Genomic DNA, 17,258 nt, shown 5'->3' with positions numbered 1-17,258 from the left:
ACCGCCGTCCAGTGATCCACTCCTGGATTACTCTGAAACCTGCCTGCCATACTTATGGCCAAGCTGATGTCTGGTCTAGTGCACAACATTGCATACATGATAGAACCTATGGCTGAAGCATAGGGGACGGAACTCATCTGTTCTCTATCTTCCACAGTTGTTGGGCACTGAGTCTTACTCAATTTTATACCTTGTAACACTGGCAAGAACCCTTTCTTGGACTGTTCCATTTTGAACTTCTTCAAAACTTTATCAAGGTATGTGCTTTGTGAAAGTCCTATCAGGCGTATCGATCTATCCCTATAGATCTTAATGCCTAGAATGTAAGCAGCTTCTCCTAGGTCCTTCATAGAGAAACTTTTATTCAAGTAATCCTTTACACTCTCCAAAAACTCCACTTTGTTTCCAATCAGCAATATGTCATCCACATATAATATTAGAAACGCCACAGAGGTCCCACTCACTTTCTTGTAAATACAAGATTCTCCAACCACTTGTATAAACCCAAATGCTTTGATCACCTCATCAAAGCACTTATTCCAACTCCGAGATGCTTGCACCAGTCCACAAATGGATCGCTGGAGCTTGCACACTTTGTTAGCATTCTTTGGATCGACAAAACCTTCGGGTTGCATCATATACAACTCTTTCTTAAGAAAACCGTTAAGGAACGTCGTTTTGACATCCATCTGCCAGATTTCATAATCATCAAATGCAGCTATTGCTAACATGATTCGGACGGACTTAAGCATCACTACCAGTGAGAAAGTCTCATAGTGGTCAACTCCTTGAACTTGTGAAAAACCCTTTGCCACAAGTCAAGCTTTATAAATGGTCACATTACCGTCTGTGTCTGTCTTCTTCTTAAAGATCCATTTGTTCTGAATGGCCTTTCGGCCTCGAGGTAGTACTTCCAAAGTCCACACTTTGTTTTCGTACATAGATCCTATCTCAGACTTCATGGCCTCCAGCCATTTGTTGGAATCCGGGCCCACCATTGCTTCTTCATAATTCGCAGGTTCATTGTTGTCTAACAACATAATTGATAAGACAGGATTACCATACCACTCAGGAGTAGTATGTAGCGACCCGACTCAAAACGAGTCAAGCCTCTGTGTATCTGTGCCATCCCTGGATCAGTATGCTGGCACACACAGTACATCAATGTATATATCAAAGTGCAATCACATGTAAATAGCGTAAAACTGATATATACCTTAAATATCTCAGCGGAAGCAGTCAAGGGAGTGGAGTCCCAATAAACACCAACGGCAAGTTGAGTGTAGACCGTAACCCTGAATCGTACTCTTACTCGTCGAAGAAAAATATCTGCAACATAAGACGTTGCAGCCGTGTAGGTCAGCATATTGAATATGCCGGCAAGTCACATATGAGAGGGGGTAAAATGTCATCTATACTATATGCTTATATGGCAGGTGGGGTTGTAAGTTTTAGCGTAAAGCAAATTTTCTCCTACAACAAGAGGGGCTAAAAGAAAAATATTACTACACTGTTGGTTGTTAATGAGATGGTTCCGCCAACCAGTTCTCATACCCAAGTTATCAATATTACCCTCATCAAGTATATGTAATGGTGTTGATAATTCCAGATAACTTCAGTTCCTTTGGCTCAAGTTGTCCATGACCGTGGACACGGCTAATCGATTAGGTTTTAGTACTCTGCAGAGTTTTGCACACGTTCCCCACAAGATTTGATTGCCTCCGTGTATGTCCTCGCACTTCAGGGTGTTTGAAGACCGGATGATCAAAACATGGTCTTTCAACGGGTCCCTCTGAATCCCTGTCGGTGCCCATCCATTCCTACCATTCTTCTACATCTGCTAGCACCGCCTGTCCAGAGTCGCCGCATTGTCCAACCAAGCCAGAGCCCATAATGACTTGTGGCTGTGCAGGTAAGCCTTGGGTCTTGAAAATATCCGTCCGTCTCTTTGAGCCTGGGTGAAGCTTTCCGCAAGATGTCATGACCGTCTCCAGCATCCCGGGTCATCCACTGGTTTCTCCAGGGAGCCGATCAACCGTCCTTCACCCAGAGTTGCATTGCATCACGAGGTCTTAAAAAGTCTTGACTTAACCGGTCTTGGTTATTAAATTATTCTCGCATCACTCGTGATAAACTCTCAACCAGAATCCCGTCTACTCAAGCATAGCAATATGAAATTTGTCGTCCTGGGCCAAGTAACGGGGTTGTTGGGTGCCTACCACATGATACTACAATATGTAACCATAATTTCCAAGTACCTACTCAGCATGCAATTGGGCATAGGATGGTAGAACTACGATGCATAAAACATAGGTGATACATGATCAAATGACTTGCCTGGTGATGTTGACGAAGAAGAATTTTCGTTCTCGGGAAATACGTGATAGAACTATTCGTCACTCTCCGATGAAATCTATAAAATCAAACATAGTATTCACATAAGCACTCACACTAGCAATCATTCTAGCAATCAATTAACAAACAGCAATAAAAGTTGATGCAATCAAAAATCAATAAGAGAGAGCGGATAAAATCCAAAGGAAACTTCAAAGAAGCTAGGAAGCCTTCTACTACATCAAACACTATATAGTTTTTGTTCTAACTGAAAATAAAACACTAAAATAGAAAAAATAACAGAAAACAAAATATAAAATAACTAAGATAACAGAAGTAAAATTTACAAAACAATATTATTTTATAAGTATTTTCAAAATAGGAAATCAAACTAGCAATGCAATCAATTCGCAAGTTAGTATAGAACTAGAATTGATTCCATGCAAACAAATAATAATAAAAAAAATTTGTTGTTGAAAAATTACTATTAAATATCAAAAACAAAATATAACTTGTCACAATTACAAAAAAAACAAATTAAGAACAATTAATACAAAATAAATAGCAAGAAAACAAAAAAGGCTAAAACAGAATCTGTTTTGCTTAAAACCCTAAGTAAAAATATTTTCAAAAAATTGAAACTTAAACTACTGAAATAGATGATCAATAGGAAACAGTAGCAAAAAGAATTAATTTAAAAGCTATTTTTAAACTCTGGTATAAGCAAAACAAGCTTTAAATCAAATCTGATCTAATTCAAATTTTATAAATCCAAACACAGATAAATTATATATCTACAGAAAATACATAAAATTTGTGATCCAATGCAAAAATAATCACCTAATTCAGAGTTATAGACTAATAGATATGAATTTTATAAGATTGCAATTTTCTGAAAAAACTGCAATACGGGATTTCGTGAATCTCACCATGGGTGACAGAGAGGAAGAACTCCGGCGAGGTAGCTGCTCCGGCGAGGTGGGGAGGTCGCCGGCGGGGGTGGGGTGCGATGGAGGAGGGTGGCAGCGAGTCTCCTCCGTCGAACAGCGTCGTCGGCGAAGCGAAGGGGAGTCGGGGCGGTCGGGGAAGCGCCCGGAGAGTTCCTATCCAGCCGAACTCCGGCGAGGCGGGGGGAGTGGCGAGGAGCAGCGAAAGCTTGGGCTAGGGGCAAAAATGAGTTGCGGTGGACGAGGGGGTGCTTGTGGCGGCGTCGGTTGGGGCGGGGAGGCGAGTGGTGGCGCGGGGGTGGCGAGGTGTTTTCCTACTGGAGGTTGGGCTCCAGCGAGGCGCGAGGGAGGGCGAGGTGGCTCTGCCGTGGGAGGAGGGGGCCGAGGGGGGGGGGGCTGGGGCGGCGGTTTATATAGGGGGCGAGGGGGGAGCCGAGGGAAGGAAGGGGGAGCTCGGATCGGGAGGGATCCGTCGGATCCTAGCGAGGCAGGAAGGCCACGCCATGGCTGGGCGCTCGGAAGGAAAAAGTTCACCGGAGAAGAAAGAAGGAAGGAGAAAGAAGAAAGAAGGAAAGAAAAAAGAAAGGAAAGGAAAGAAAAAAAAAGAAAGGGGTGCGTGGGGGAGAGCTTGCTCGTGACCGTTTGCCAGGATTCTGGCTCCCAGCGATCTGGGGATCTGGCCCCCGATTTGTTTGTTTTTTTTTGTTTTTTTAAACAACAAGGGAAAAAGAATAAAAGGAAACAGAATAAAAAGATTTATATGGGGTATTATATACCAAAACTTTCAGAAAAAACATTTCCTAATTGATTATCATTTTTCCAAAACCAAAATAAAAAGTTTTAAAAAATGTTTTTTCAGAAAAATCCCTAAGGTTTTATTTTCTTTTGGCAAAATACTTTCTCCATAAAACTTGGGTCTTCTTGGCTCAAAATATTTCAGAAACGCCTCACATTTTGGAGGGTCATTTTCCTCCGCTCTTTCTTGCGTGCAAGAATTTTGTCGGGGCATTTTCTCGGGGAAGAAAAATATAGAAGAGCAAAAGGAATTTTTTTTGAAAGAATTCAAATGCAAACTCCATTCAAATTTTTTTATAGTTGAAGAAGTCATGTCATCTTCTCTCATTGCTTTTGAATTTGAATTTACCAGAGAAGGGGAAATTCATTTTATTCCCTCTCATTGAAAAGTTTTTGAAAAGTTTCAAATTTCACTCAAGTTTCAATCACTCAAGCAAACAAACAAACAATATAATAATTATATTAACATTCCAAAATTTGGGATGTTACATAGTACGTGATCTTATCGACCTGCGAGGTCCGATAGGAACTTGATCTGAAGTTTCATGATCATCATCATCAACTTGCTCCTCAACCGGCGTCGGAACGACAGGGGTTTCCCCTTGCCCTGCGCCACCATCTAGAGGGACTAGAGGTTTGACAACCTCATCAAGTTCTATCTTCCTCCCACTCAATTCTTTCGAGAGAAACTCCTTCTCAAGAAAAGCTCCGTTTTTAGCAACAAACACTTTACCCTCGGATTTGAGATAGAAGGTGTACCCAAGTGTCTCCTTTGGGTAACCTATGAAGACACACTTTTCCGCTTTGGGTTCCAGCTTTTCAGGCTGAAGCTTTTTGACATAAGCATCACATCTCCAAACTTTAAGAAACGACAACTTTTTTTTGCCATACCACAGTTCGTATGGTGTCGTCTCAACGGATTTTGATGGTGCCCTATTTAAAGTGAATGCAACTGTCTCTTATGCATAACCCCAAAACGATAACGGCAAATCAGTAAGAGACATCATAGATCACACCATTTCTAACAAAGTACGATTATGACGTTCGGACACACCATTACGTTGTGGTGTTCCAGGCGGTGTTAACTGTGAAACAATTCCACATTGTCTCAAGTGAGCACCAAACTCGAAACTCATATATTCACCCCCACGATCAGACCATAGGAACTTGATCTTCTTGTTACGATGATTTCCAACTTCACTCTGAAATTGCTTGAACTTCTCAAACGTTTCAGACTTGTGCTTCATCAAGTATACATAACCATATCTACTCAAATCTTTAGTGAAGGTGAGAAAATAACGATATCCGTCGCGCGCCTCCACACTCATCAGACCGCACACATCGGTATGTATGATTTCCAACAAGTCACTTGCACGCTCCATTTTTTCGGAGAACGGAGTCTTAGTCATCTTGCCCATGAGGCATGGTTCGCACATGTCAAGTGAATCAAAGTCAAGTGACTGCAGAAGTCCATCGGAATGGAGTTTCTTCATGCGCTTTACACCAATATGACCTAAGCTGCAGTGCCACAAAAACATGGTGCTATCATTGTTAACTCTAACTCTTTTGGTCTCAATGTTATGTATATGTGTATCATCGCTATCAAGATTCAATATGAAAAATCCTCTCACATTGGGTGAATGACCATAAAAGATATTACTCATAGAAATAGAACAACCATTATTCTCTGACTTAAATGAGCAACCGTCTCGCAATAAACAGGATCCAGATATAATGTTCATGCTTAACGCAGGCACTAAATAACAATTATTTAAGCTCATAACTAATCCTCATGGTAACTGAAGTGAAACTGTGCCGACGGCGATTGCATCAACCTTAGAACCATTTCCCACGCGCATCGTCACTTCATCCTTCGCCAGCCTTCGTTTATTCCGCAGTTCCTGTTTTGAGTTCCAAATATTAGCAACAGAACCGGTATCAAATACCCAGGCACTACTATGAGTGCTGGTTAAGTACACATGAATAACATGTATATCGAATATACCTGATTTTTCCTTGGCCGCCTTCTTATCAGCGAGATACTAGGGGAGTTGCGCTTCCAGTGACCCAGTCCCTTGCAATAATAACACTCTGTTTCAGGCTTAGGCCCAGCCTTGGGTTTCTTCGTCGGATTGGCAACAGGCTTGCCACTCTTCTTGGAGTTACCCTTCTTGTCTTTGCCGTTTCTCTTGAAACTAGTGGTCTTATTGACCATCGACACTTGATGCTCTTTTCGGAGTTCTGACTCTGCGACTTTCAGCATCGCGAACAACTCACCGGGTGACTTGTTCATCCCTTGCATGTTATAGTTCAACACAAAACTCTTGTAGCTTGGTGGCAGTGATTGAAGAATTTTGTCAGTGATAGCTTCTTGCGGGAGTTCAATCCCCAGCTCAGCTAGACGGTTTGAGTACCCAGACATTTTGAGCACATGTTCACTAACAGACGAATTCTCCTCCATCTTGCAAGCATATAATTTATCGGAGGTTTCATACCTCTCGATCCGGGCGTTCTTCTGAAAGATAAACTTCAACTCCTGGAACATCTCATATGCTCCATAACGCTCAAAGCAACGTTGAAGTCCCGGCTCTAAGCCATACAAGACTGCACATTGAACTACAGAGTAGTCCTCCTTACGTGTTAACCAAGCGTTCTTAACATCTTGGTCAGCCGTAGCGGGTGGTTCATCTCCTAGCGCAGCATTAAGGACATAATCCTTGTTCCCAACTTGCAGGAGCAACTTAAGATTACGAGCCCAGTCTACAAAGTTGCTTTCATCATCTTTCAACTTAGCTTTCTCTAGGAACGTATTAAAATTCAGGGTGACTGTCGCGTGAGCCATTGATCCACAACACAAATATTTCAAAGTATACTTTGACTATGTTCAAGATAATTAGAGTTTAACTAATCAAATTACTTGCTAAACTCCCACTCAAAAAGTACATCTCTCTAGTCATTTGAGTGTTACATGATCCAAATTCACTAACTCAAGTCCGATCATCACGTGAGTTGAGAATAGTTTCAGTGGTAAGCATCCCTATGCTGATCATATCAACTATACGATTCATGCTTGACCTTTTGGTCTCATGTGTTCTGAGGCCATGTCTGCACATGCTAGGCTCGTCAAGTTTAACCCGAGTGTTCCGCGCGTGCAACTATTTTGCACCCGTTGTATGTGAACGTCGAGTCTATCACACCTGATCATCACGTGGTGTCTCGAAACGATGAACAGTTGCAACGGTGCACAGTCAGGGGGAACACAATTTCTTCTTGAAATTTTAGTGAGAGATCACCTTAACATCACATGCAATTCATAAGTGACAGATATGGCCATCATCTTGTGCTTCTTGATCTCCATCACTCAATGTCACGCCCAAGATGCGACCCTATCCTCAATTTGGCACGAGGGCCTCGTCAGGGATAGAAGCGCATCTCGTCGTGTCGCAAGAATGGATATCGTTACAAGTACATGTACTAAAAAGAAGAGATATATATTTAGAATTTGGCTTACACTCGCCACAAGCTACATCAGAGTCACTTCAGTACATTACATAATCATAAAGAGTAAGAGCAGGGTCCGACTACGGACGAAAACAAACGATAAAAGAAGAACGACGTCCATCCTTGCTATCCCAGGCTGCTGGCCTGGAACCCATCCTAGATCGATTAATAATAAGAAGAAGAAGAAGCAACTCCAAACGAACAATAAACGCGCTCGCGTCGAGTAACCTTTACCTGTACGTGCAACTGGTGTTGTAGTAATCTGTGAGCCGCAGGGGACTCAGCGATCTCATTTCCAAAGGTATCAAGACTAGCAAAGCTTAATGGGTGAGGTAAGGTTAATTGGTGAGGTTGCAGCAGCGGCTAAGCATATGTTTGGTGGCTAAAATTACGAGTACAAGAAATAAGAGGGGGAAGATCTACGCATGACGGACGTGAACTACTGATGAATAAATGAATGATCCTGAACACCTACCTACGTCAGACATAACCCCACCGTGTCCTCGATCGGAGAAGGAACTCACGAAAGAGACAGGTACGATTACACACACAGTTGGCATATTTTAATTAAGTTAACTTCAAGTTATCTAGAACTAGTGTTAAACAAAGTTTCCACGTTGCCACATAACCGCGGGCACGACCTTCTCGAAAAGATTTAACCCTGCAGGGGTGCTCCAACTAGTCCATCACAAATTACCACAAGCCGCGTAGAAATCCTCAATCACGAAGCTCGCGATCTCGTCGGATTCCTTAGTGGAAAATGTCAACTCTGAGAATACCCAAAGCATTACCGGAATCCCGATGCACAAGATATCTCGTCAAAGGTAAAACTAATCCAGCAAGGCCGCCCGACGTGTCGACGATCCCGATAGGAGCCGCGTATCTCGTTCTCAGGACACGACGGATGGAAAAGCCTACAGGTACCAAACCTCGAGTTGCCCCGTGGTGGCCCCGCAGTCTGTCCATTTTGGACCAACACTCATGAGGAGCACTGGCCCGGGGGTTGATTAAATTTCCTCGGGTTAATTACTCCCTATGCAGTTTAATAGTTGTTAGGCAAATGTAGTACCAAAGTTGGGCCTTGCCAGACCAGCTTTAATCTAAAACGAATTATCAAGGGGGTCCCCATAACAACCCCGATCGTGTTAAGAGCGCCCGTTTATGGAACATAACACCGGTAGCCGAAAACTAAGGGGGCAAAGGTGGAACAAAACACCAGGCTAGAAAGGCCGAGCCTTCCACCTTTTACCAAGTATATAGGTGCATTAAATTTAAATAGCATTTAATATGGTGATATAACAAGGAACCCATGTTATCACATGGAAGCAACTACACCTGCAACTAGCAACGCTAACAACAGGGTTAAGCAAGCAGTAACATAGCCAATCAGTGGTTTGCTAGGTCGATCAGGTTGAAGGTTATCATGGCATCGTTGAGAGGCTGATATTTAAGATGTGGTAGGCAACGAGACATAATCGATAGAAGCGATACAACTAGCATGGCAGTTATAGTAATGGTATATGAGGAAATGGTCATCTTGCCTGAGATCCCGCTTGGAAGAAGAACAACTCCATGGAGTCGGTGAACCAACGTAGTCGAACGGGTCCTCACATTTCGACACGCTTGCGGAACTCTATCGAGACGAAGCAAACCGGAAACAAACATCAACACAAATATTCACCACACGATGCACAACATGATGCACAACCTAATATGATGCATGAACAGATCAATGATGCAAGTGATGGCATGGCAATTCACCTCACGCAAACACTACACATTAAGTGAAGCTCGATATGCAACGAGTTACATATCGACGAAACTCCACATTTAATTATTTAGTTCACTCCCGATTATTTATACGACAATATTAAATTGTTGTTAACATGGCAAGGGGTGAAGCGGTGATCCTACATGGCATCCTAGACGGTTAACACGAGGGGCTTAGAAGTTAGAACGGACGCTACGGCACAAGAGACATGCAACACAAGATATCATGCCATGAATGCGTCATGCATGCGAGTTCAAACATCACGGCAAGAAGAGAAAGAAACAAGTGTCGCCACGGCGAGCGAGAGGGAACCATGGCGGCAACACGGAAACGATGCCATGGCAACCTTCCTATCCCGATAACTCGTCGAGATATCATGCCAACGTTTAGGAAGCGTGTGCGGGAACGCTAAATAGAGAATGGGGTGATCCCGCTACCGGGTTCCCATGTGTCGAGGCTCAACGAAAGAGGTACACGTGCAACGGGCAACATACGACGCAAACATACATTACATATCATACAACTCATGCGTTCGGTCACGACAACGTCTCATCGGTCTACCTTCGAAACGTGCGAATCAGAGCGGTTCGGTTCGGTGAAGGAGAACAACGATCGTCGTGGAAGTAGTGGTCGTCGGGTCTCGTTGACGGTAGTCGTTCTCTTGTCGTAGGTACACGGTCTTCGCATCGGTTGTCGAACACGTTCCAGGGGTCGTCGAGGACGTAGTTGTACACGCGATCTTGTTGACGACCCACGACGGCGGGGATGGTGCACGCGGCGACGGCACGCGACACAACATCAACTACGCCAAACTACATTGGCACACTACGACAAGCAGGCAAGCTGGCAACAACACCTCGACAAGCCACAACAGCAACATATCGGCAGCGGCAGCAGCTAGTAGCCTAGCAGCAAACGGCAAGAGCAGCAAGCAAGGCAGCTAAGCAACTACAGCTCGGAAACACCTACGACAGCAGCAAGAGCAACAGCATGCAGAAGCATCTACCAGCAGCAGCAAAACGCAAGCAACATTAGGACGACAACAGCTACAGCGGGAGCAGCTATCACGACAGGCACAACACACGGCAACAGCAAGCAGGCACGACAGCACCGGCGACATCTCCATGGCGCGGAGGGCAGCGGCTCACCGGGAGGAGGGCACAGGGCGGCTCGGGCTTGGCTTCGTTAGGGAAGGCGACCACAGTTCCTGCAGCAGCAACAACAACAGGAGACGGGCGAGCCGCGAGGAACGAGGAGGCCACAACGCGGCAAGGAGACCAGGCGAGCAACCGGCGGGGTGCCATGGGGAGGCGAGCACGGCGGGGTGCCATGGGGAGCGGCGACGGCCTAGGTGCCGGGGTTTGGTGGCGAGCATCCGGCGGCTGGCGATGTAGGGAGGCGAGGGATCGAGGAGGAGGGGGCTGCAGGGGGGGAGAGACGCGGGAGGCGGTGCGGCGGGGCTGCTCGGATGGGAGGCCGGCGAGGCCATGGCTACCCGCCGCGGGCGGCGCGGACGGGAGGCCGGCGATCGAGGAGGGAGAGGGGAGGACGAGAGGAGGGGATCGGGGATGGGGAGGTGACGGCGCACGGGAGGAAACAGGGAACGAGGGAGGCTGCGGGATCGTCGCTAGGGCAGGGGAAGAGGAGGCCTTGGGCCTTGGCCGGCCGGGCCTTGGCCTGGGGTCTCTCTCCCTCATTTCTGGATTTTTTTAATCTTTTACAGCAACTTGCAAAGAAAGAAAACCAAGGATTTTGTTGGAATTCCAACAAGAGAGAATTTTTCCCGGGGCCAGAAAAATATGGGGAATTTAATAAAATTGGTTTGGGGATTTTTACAGAATATAAATTCGGACAAGTTTGAATTAAATCAAACTTGCCTAAATTCAATACATAACCAAACCAACCCCAATTGGACTGAGATTTTTGATGGCGACCCTATACGATAGATATAATTTATGGGCTCCACAGCAACATTTATTTGAGCACTAAATCTGCAACTCAAATAAATGAAAGCAAAGGGAAAAAGAAAGAAAGGATCAGGGGTGGCTAGGAGAAGAGGGAAAAGAAAATGAACACAACAAGGGAAGCAATCACACCAGAGATGATGGAGATGATGCATGATGCGTGATGAATGCAACTAACAAAATAAAACACATCGCGACAATGAATTAAAAGGGGAATCTTCTGGAGCGTCGGCATCGGACTGTCACAACTCTCCTACACTACAAGAGGATCTCGCCCCAAGATCCAAGAATGAAAGGGGGAGAGGATGAGAAAGAACAAGAGGTAAAAACTTAGTCGCTTCTTTGACAAACGAGTGACACCAACGATCCTTGAAAGTTGCAAAGAGATGAGGAATGATATGAGAAACAAGCAAGAATTCACGGAACATTTCAGCAGCACTTCGGTAGGAAAATGGGACAAAAAATTCAATAAGAAGAGAGAATTAGACAATATACATAACAAACAACTAAATAGAACGAGGGAACACCATGATCTTGACAGAACAAGATAATGGACCCAAAAGAGCAACATCACAATGCCTTCGGAACAAGAGAATAGGAACTAGCTTAAGCGGAAGAAGAGAATGAAGAAAAGAATGCCAACTATCATCACAATAGAATTGAAGAGCCTCTAGACAGAGAATTGACGTAGTGGTTGGAAAACCAACAACGAAAAGAATAAGATAGTAGTGGGCTTATGAAAATCATCTCAACATCTATGAGGTGACAACCAACCACTAGAAGAACCAAGGATAAATGAAAGCAAAGATATTAAAACTTCTTACACCAAGAGGGTACCTTGAGAACTAGGATTAATGACAAGCACGATGATAGCAACAATCCATAGGAAAAGCTTTAGGTGAAATCCAAACCAAGATAGCTCAATGAAGAAATCATGGGTTGGAAAATATCTCATGATCATAGAATTGGTGGTTTATTTATCTCATACTTGAATGGGAGTCTCTTCGAGGCTCCTGCACTAACAAGAATGCTATAATACCACCTCAAAGGACAAAGAAAGAACAATTGCACATATAAATGCAAGAGAAAGGATAGTTGAGGTACTCCAACAGGAATCTTGAAGAACACTTCAGAATGGATTGAAACCTTGATGAACCACCAAGAAGGACCTCCGTATACAAATGAATGATGCAAAGATATGAAGGTAGAAAAGAATAAGATTATGACCTTGCCAAGATTTAGATGAAGCCTCACAAAGAGATTCTTGAGAAAACTTGGAACTCCGGAAAAGATAAGATAATAACAGTTGAGAAAAAGGAATTGATATCATGAGCCACTCCGGAAGAAGAATTGTAATCATTTGATGAAACAAGAATAAGAATTATGTTATGCTAATCCTTCATCAAGTTAAATTGAAAACAATCAACGGATTTAGCATACAACTTGATCTTCTGGAAACGAGTAAAGAGAGATAGATAAAGCACAAACTAGAAGAAATGTTGCAAGAAACACCGGTAAGAATTCACAATTGAATGGGAACACCACGAATTAATGGAGAAACATGAGAATGAAGAGCTCATGAGCCACCTGAGAGAAAACTTGAACAAGGCACCGGATAATCGAGAGACGAACGAAGAGACAACAATGGAGAAGAATTGAGGATGAAAGCTGAAAGCTGAGAACGAAGAATCTTCTAAAATGATGGCCTTCGAAGGATCAAGAATAAAAACAAGTCAGGGAAGCACCGAATAGCAAGAAAGGGATTACTCATGATTGGAGCAAATAAGATGACGACGCCAAGCTGAAACAATGAATCTCCAAGAGAATGGACAAAGATTTGAGAGAAACACCCCTTCGCATTTGCAAGCTGAGAATGATGACGAGGAACAACACCAAGAATAACTGAGGCACTCCGAATAATGAAGAACGAAAGGTTGAGCCAAATATGAGAATTAATTCTAATAGGTCTTGGAGAATGGCTATGACTGATGAAATTCTTATTTACGTCATAGTTGAAAAGAATTAGAGATCTCCAGAAAATTTTTTAAAAGAGCCAGGAAAGATCCTGGGAAAGAACCTGTGGGTTATGGGCCCACTCAAAGAAACCACCGTTGAAAAGATTGCTAGAAGGATTGATATAACACCGGTACAAATGAAGACTAGATGAGGTTAGCACCCCGAAATCAATGAAAGAATTGAAAACAAGAATTTCTGAGATAACTTCAGCACTCCGGATAGACTATAGAGAAATGAATAACAAGATAGGCTGAAACGAATCTCCAACACAGGAAAGAATTACAAGGACGAAAGGATATGATGAACACGGAAAACTGAATTAAATTCACCGGTACGGATGACAAGAATGAACAAATATGACACGAATGTCCTGAGAATCTTCACAATGAATGACCGGGTAAGAGAGAAAAGAACAGACAACGGAAGCACCAAGAAGAGAAAACTCTTGGATGAAAATTGAATCACTGAGAAAAAAAGGGTGGGAGGGCGGGGAAAAACAAAGACAACTCGAGACAGCTGAGATGAACTCCGGAAAGAATTGAGAGAATGATGTGCAAAAAATTGGAGAGGATTGAATTCACTTGAAGAGAAGCACACCGGTTGGAAAAGAATAGATATGACAACTCCGGTAGACAAGAATTGACATAACAATCTGATTTGAGCAAAAGGATTAGTACTCTCATAAAAATATGAGAACACCACTTAGGAAATATCGGAAATCACCACTTGACATCGAAGCAACTCGAATTACCATATTCAAGAAAACAAAGGGAGAGGCTTATGAAACAAGCCAGAACAAATTCATAAGAGAGATTTCGTCCGATATTTTCGTGGACAGGATCGCACGGGCTCGATTTTACAGTAGCCATCAAGTGCAAGGCAGTGCACCCGACATACGAAGCGTCCCCGAGTCGTAGCAAGCTAGGACTCTTTAAGGCACAACGTGTACCGCTGTAAGTCGACCGTCAACAAACGAATCCACTAGATGTCGAACTCCGACCTATCATCATGCATTTGTTGGAAGATTGTCCTATAAGTAACTACTTGAATTCCCACCTATGAATTCCTGAAATATCTGGTCATGCAATCTTGTACATGGATACAAGGAGTAATATCACACAACTCCTATACTAACCCGTCACCTGTATCACATCCGTCAACACACAACCAGAATCTCGGACCTTCATCTACAACAGACCCTCGTGATCACAATGATACAAAGTATGGCAGTACTCCCGATCAATCTGCACGAGTACTGGGGACATCGGGGTTATCTCGCCACTACTAGTATTGAAGCAATTACCAACATCCTTCGTTCTGAGATACTAAGAAATCTGAATGATAACGATGTGCTCGAGAATCCCCTGGAGCTCAACTCCCCGGAAGAAAAGCAAGTCAGACAGGAGGCACCAAGACAGAACTCCGTCACATCGGCATCATATAGATCCCAAAAATATCCGCGTGATCCTAAAAAAATTTGAGTGAGAAGAGGAGTAGAATAAATTATTACGTCAAGATTCCTCACCAGAGAATATAAGAGGAGAAAAAGAATCCTACTCTCCGATATATAACTAGACTCAAAGTAGTTTTTCACTAGACTCGACTCGGCCAAGTTCGATTAATCAAGGGGGCTCCTAGGTTGGTACTGCTCTGATACCAACTTGTCACGCCCAAGATGCAACCCTATCCTCAATTTGGCACGAGAGCCTCGTCAGGGATAGAAGCGCATCTCGTCGTGTCGCTAGAATGGATATCGTTACAAGTACATGTACTGAAAAGAAGAGATATATATTTAGAATTTGGCTTACACTCGCCACAAGCTACATAAGAGTCACTTCAGTACATTACATAATCATCAAGAGTAAGAGCAGGGTCCGACTACGGACGAAAACAAACGATAAAAGAAGAACGACGTCCATCCTTGCTATCCCAGGCTGCCGGCCAGGAACCCATCCTAGATCGATGAAGAAGAAGAAGAAGAAGCAACTCCAAATGAACAATCAACGCGCTCGCGTCGAGTAACCTTTACCTGTCGACGATCCCGATAGGAGCTGCGTATCTCGTTCTCAGGACACGACGGATGGAAAAGCCTACAGGTACCAAACCTCGAGTTGCCCCGTGGTGGCCCCGCAGTCTGTCCATTTTGGACCAACACTCATGAGGAGCACTGGCCCGGGGGTTGATTAAATTTCCTCGGGTTAATTACTCCCTATGCAGTTTAATAGTTGTTAGGCAAATGTAGTACCAAAGTTGGGCCTTGCCAGACCAGCTTTAATCTAAAACGAATTATCAAGGGGGTCCCCATAACAACCCCGATCGTGTTAAGAGCGCCCGTTTATGGAACATAACACCGGTAGCCGAAAACTAAGGGGGCAAAGGTGGAACAAAACACCAGGCTAGAAAGGCCGAGCCTTCCACCTTTTACCAAGTATATAGGTGCATTAAATTTAAATAGCATTTAATATGGTGATATAACAAGGAACCCATGTTATCACATGGAAGCAACTACACCTGCAACTAGCAACGCTAACAACAGGGTTAAGCAAGCAGTAACATAGCCAATCAGTGGTTTGCTAGGTCGATCAGGTTGAAGGTTATCATGGCATCGTTGAGAGGCTGATATTTAAGATGTGGTAGGCAACGAGACATAATCGATAGAAGCGATACAACTAGCATGGCAGTTATAGTAATGGTATATGAGGAAATGGTCATCTTGCCTGAGATCCCGCTTGGAAGAAGAACAACTCCATGGAGTCGGTGAACCAACGTAGTCGAACGGGTCCTCACATTTCGACACGCTTGCGGAACTCTATCGAGACGAAGCAAACCGGAAACAAACATCAACACAAATATTCACCACACGATGCACAACATGATGCACAACCTAATATGATGCATGAACAGATCAATGATGCAAGTGATGGCATGGCAATTCACCTCACGCAAACACTACACATTAAGTGAAGCTCGATATGCAACGAGTTACATATCGACGAAACTCCACGTTTAATTATTTAGTTCACTCCCGATTATTTATACGACAATATTAAATTGTTGTTAACGTGGCAAGGGGTGAAGCGGCGATCCTACATGGCATCCTAGACGGTTAACACGAGGGGCTTAGAAGTTAGAACAGACGCTACGGCACAAGAGACATGCAACACAAGATATCATGCCATGAATGTGTCATGCATGCGAGTTCAAACATCATGGCAAGAAGAGAAAGAAACAAGTGTCGCCACGGCGAGCGAGAGGGAACCATGGCGGCAACATGGAAACGATGCCATGGCAGCGTTCCTATCCCGATAACTCGTCGAGATATCGTGCTAACGTTTAGGAAGCGTGTGCGGGAACGCTAAATAGAGAATGGGGTGATCCCGCTACCGGGTTCCCATGTGTCGAGGCTCAACGAAAGAGGTACACGTGCAACAGGCAACATACGACGCAAACATACATTACATCTCATACAACTCAGGCGTTCGGTCACGACAATGTCTCATCGGTATACCTTCGAAGCGTGCGAATCAGAGCGGTTCGGTTCGGTGAAGGAGAACAACGATCGTCGTGGAAGTAGTGGTCGTCGGGTCTCGTCGATGGTAGTCGTTCTCTTATCGTCGGTACACGGTCTTCGCATCGGTTGTCAAACACGTTCGAGGGGTCGTCGAGGACGTAGTTGTACACGCGATCTTGTCGACGACCCACGACGGCGGGGATGGTGCACGCGGCGACGGCACGTGACACAACATCAACTACAGCAAACTACATCGGCACACTACGACAAGCAGGCAAGCTGGCAACAACACCTCGGCAAGCCACAACAGCAACATATCGGCAGCGGCAGCAGCTACTAGCCTAGCAGCAAACGGCAAGAGCAGCAAGCAAGGCAGCTAAGCAACTACATCTCGGCAACACCTACGGCAGCAGCAAATA

The sequence above is a fragment of the Hordeum vulgare genome, chromosome 3H, assembly GCF_904849725.1.
Source record: "Hordeum vulgare subsp. vulgare chromosome 3H, MorexV3_pseudomolecules_assembly, whole genome shotgun sequence".
Classification (NCBI taxonomy): Eukaryota; Viridiplantae; Streptophyta; class Magnoliopsida; order Poales; family Poaceae; genus Hordeum; species Hordeum vulgare.
Note: the sequence above shows the minus strand (reverse complement) of the source record.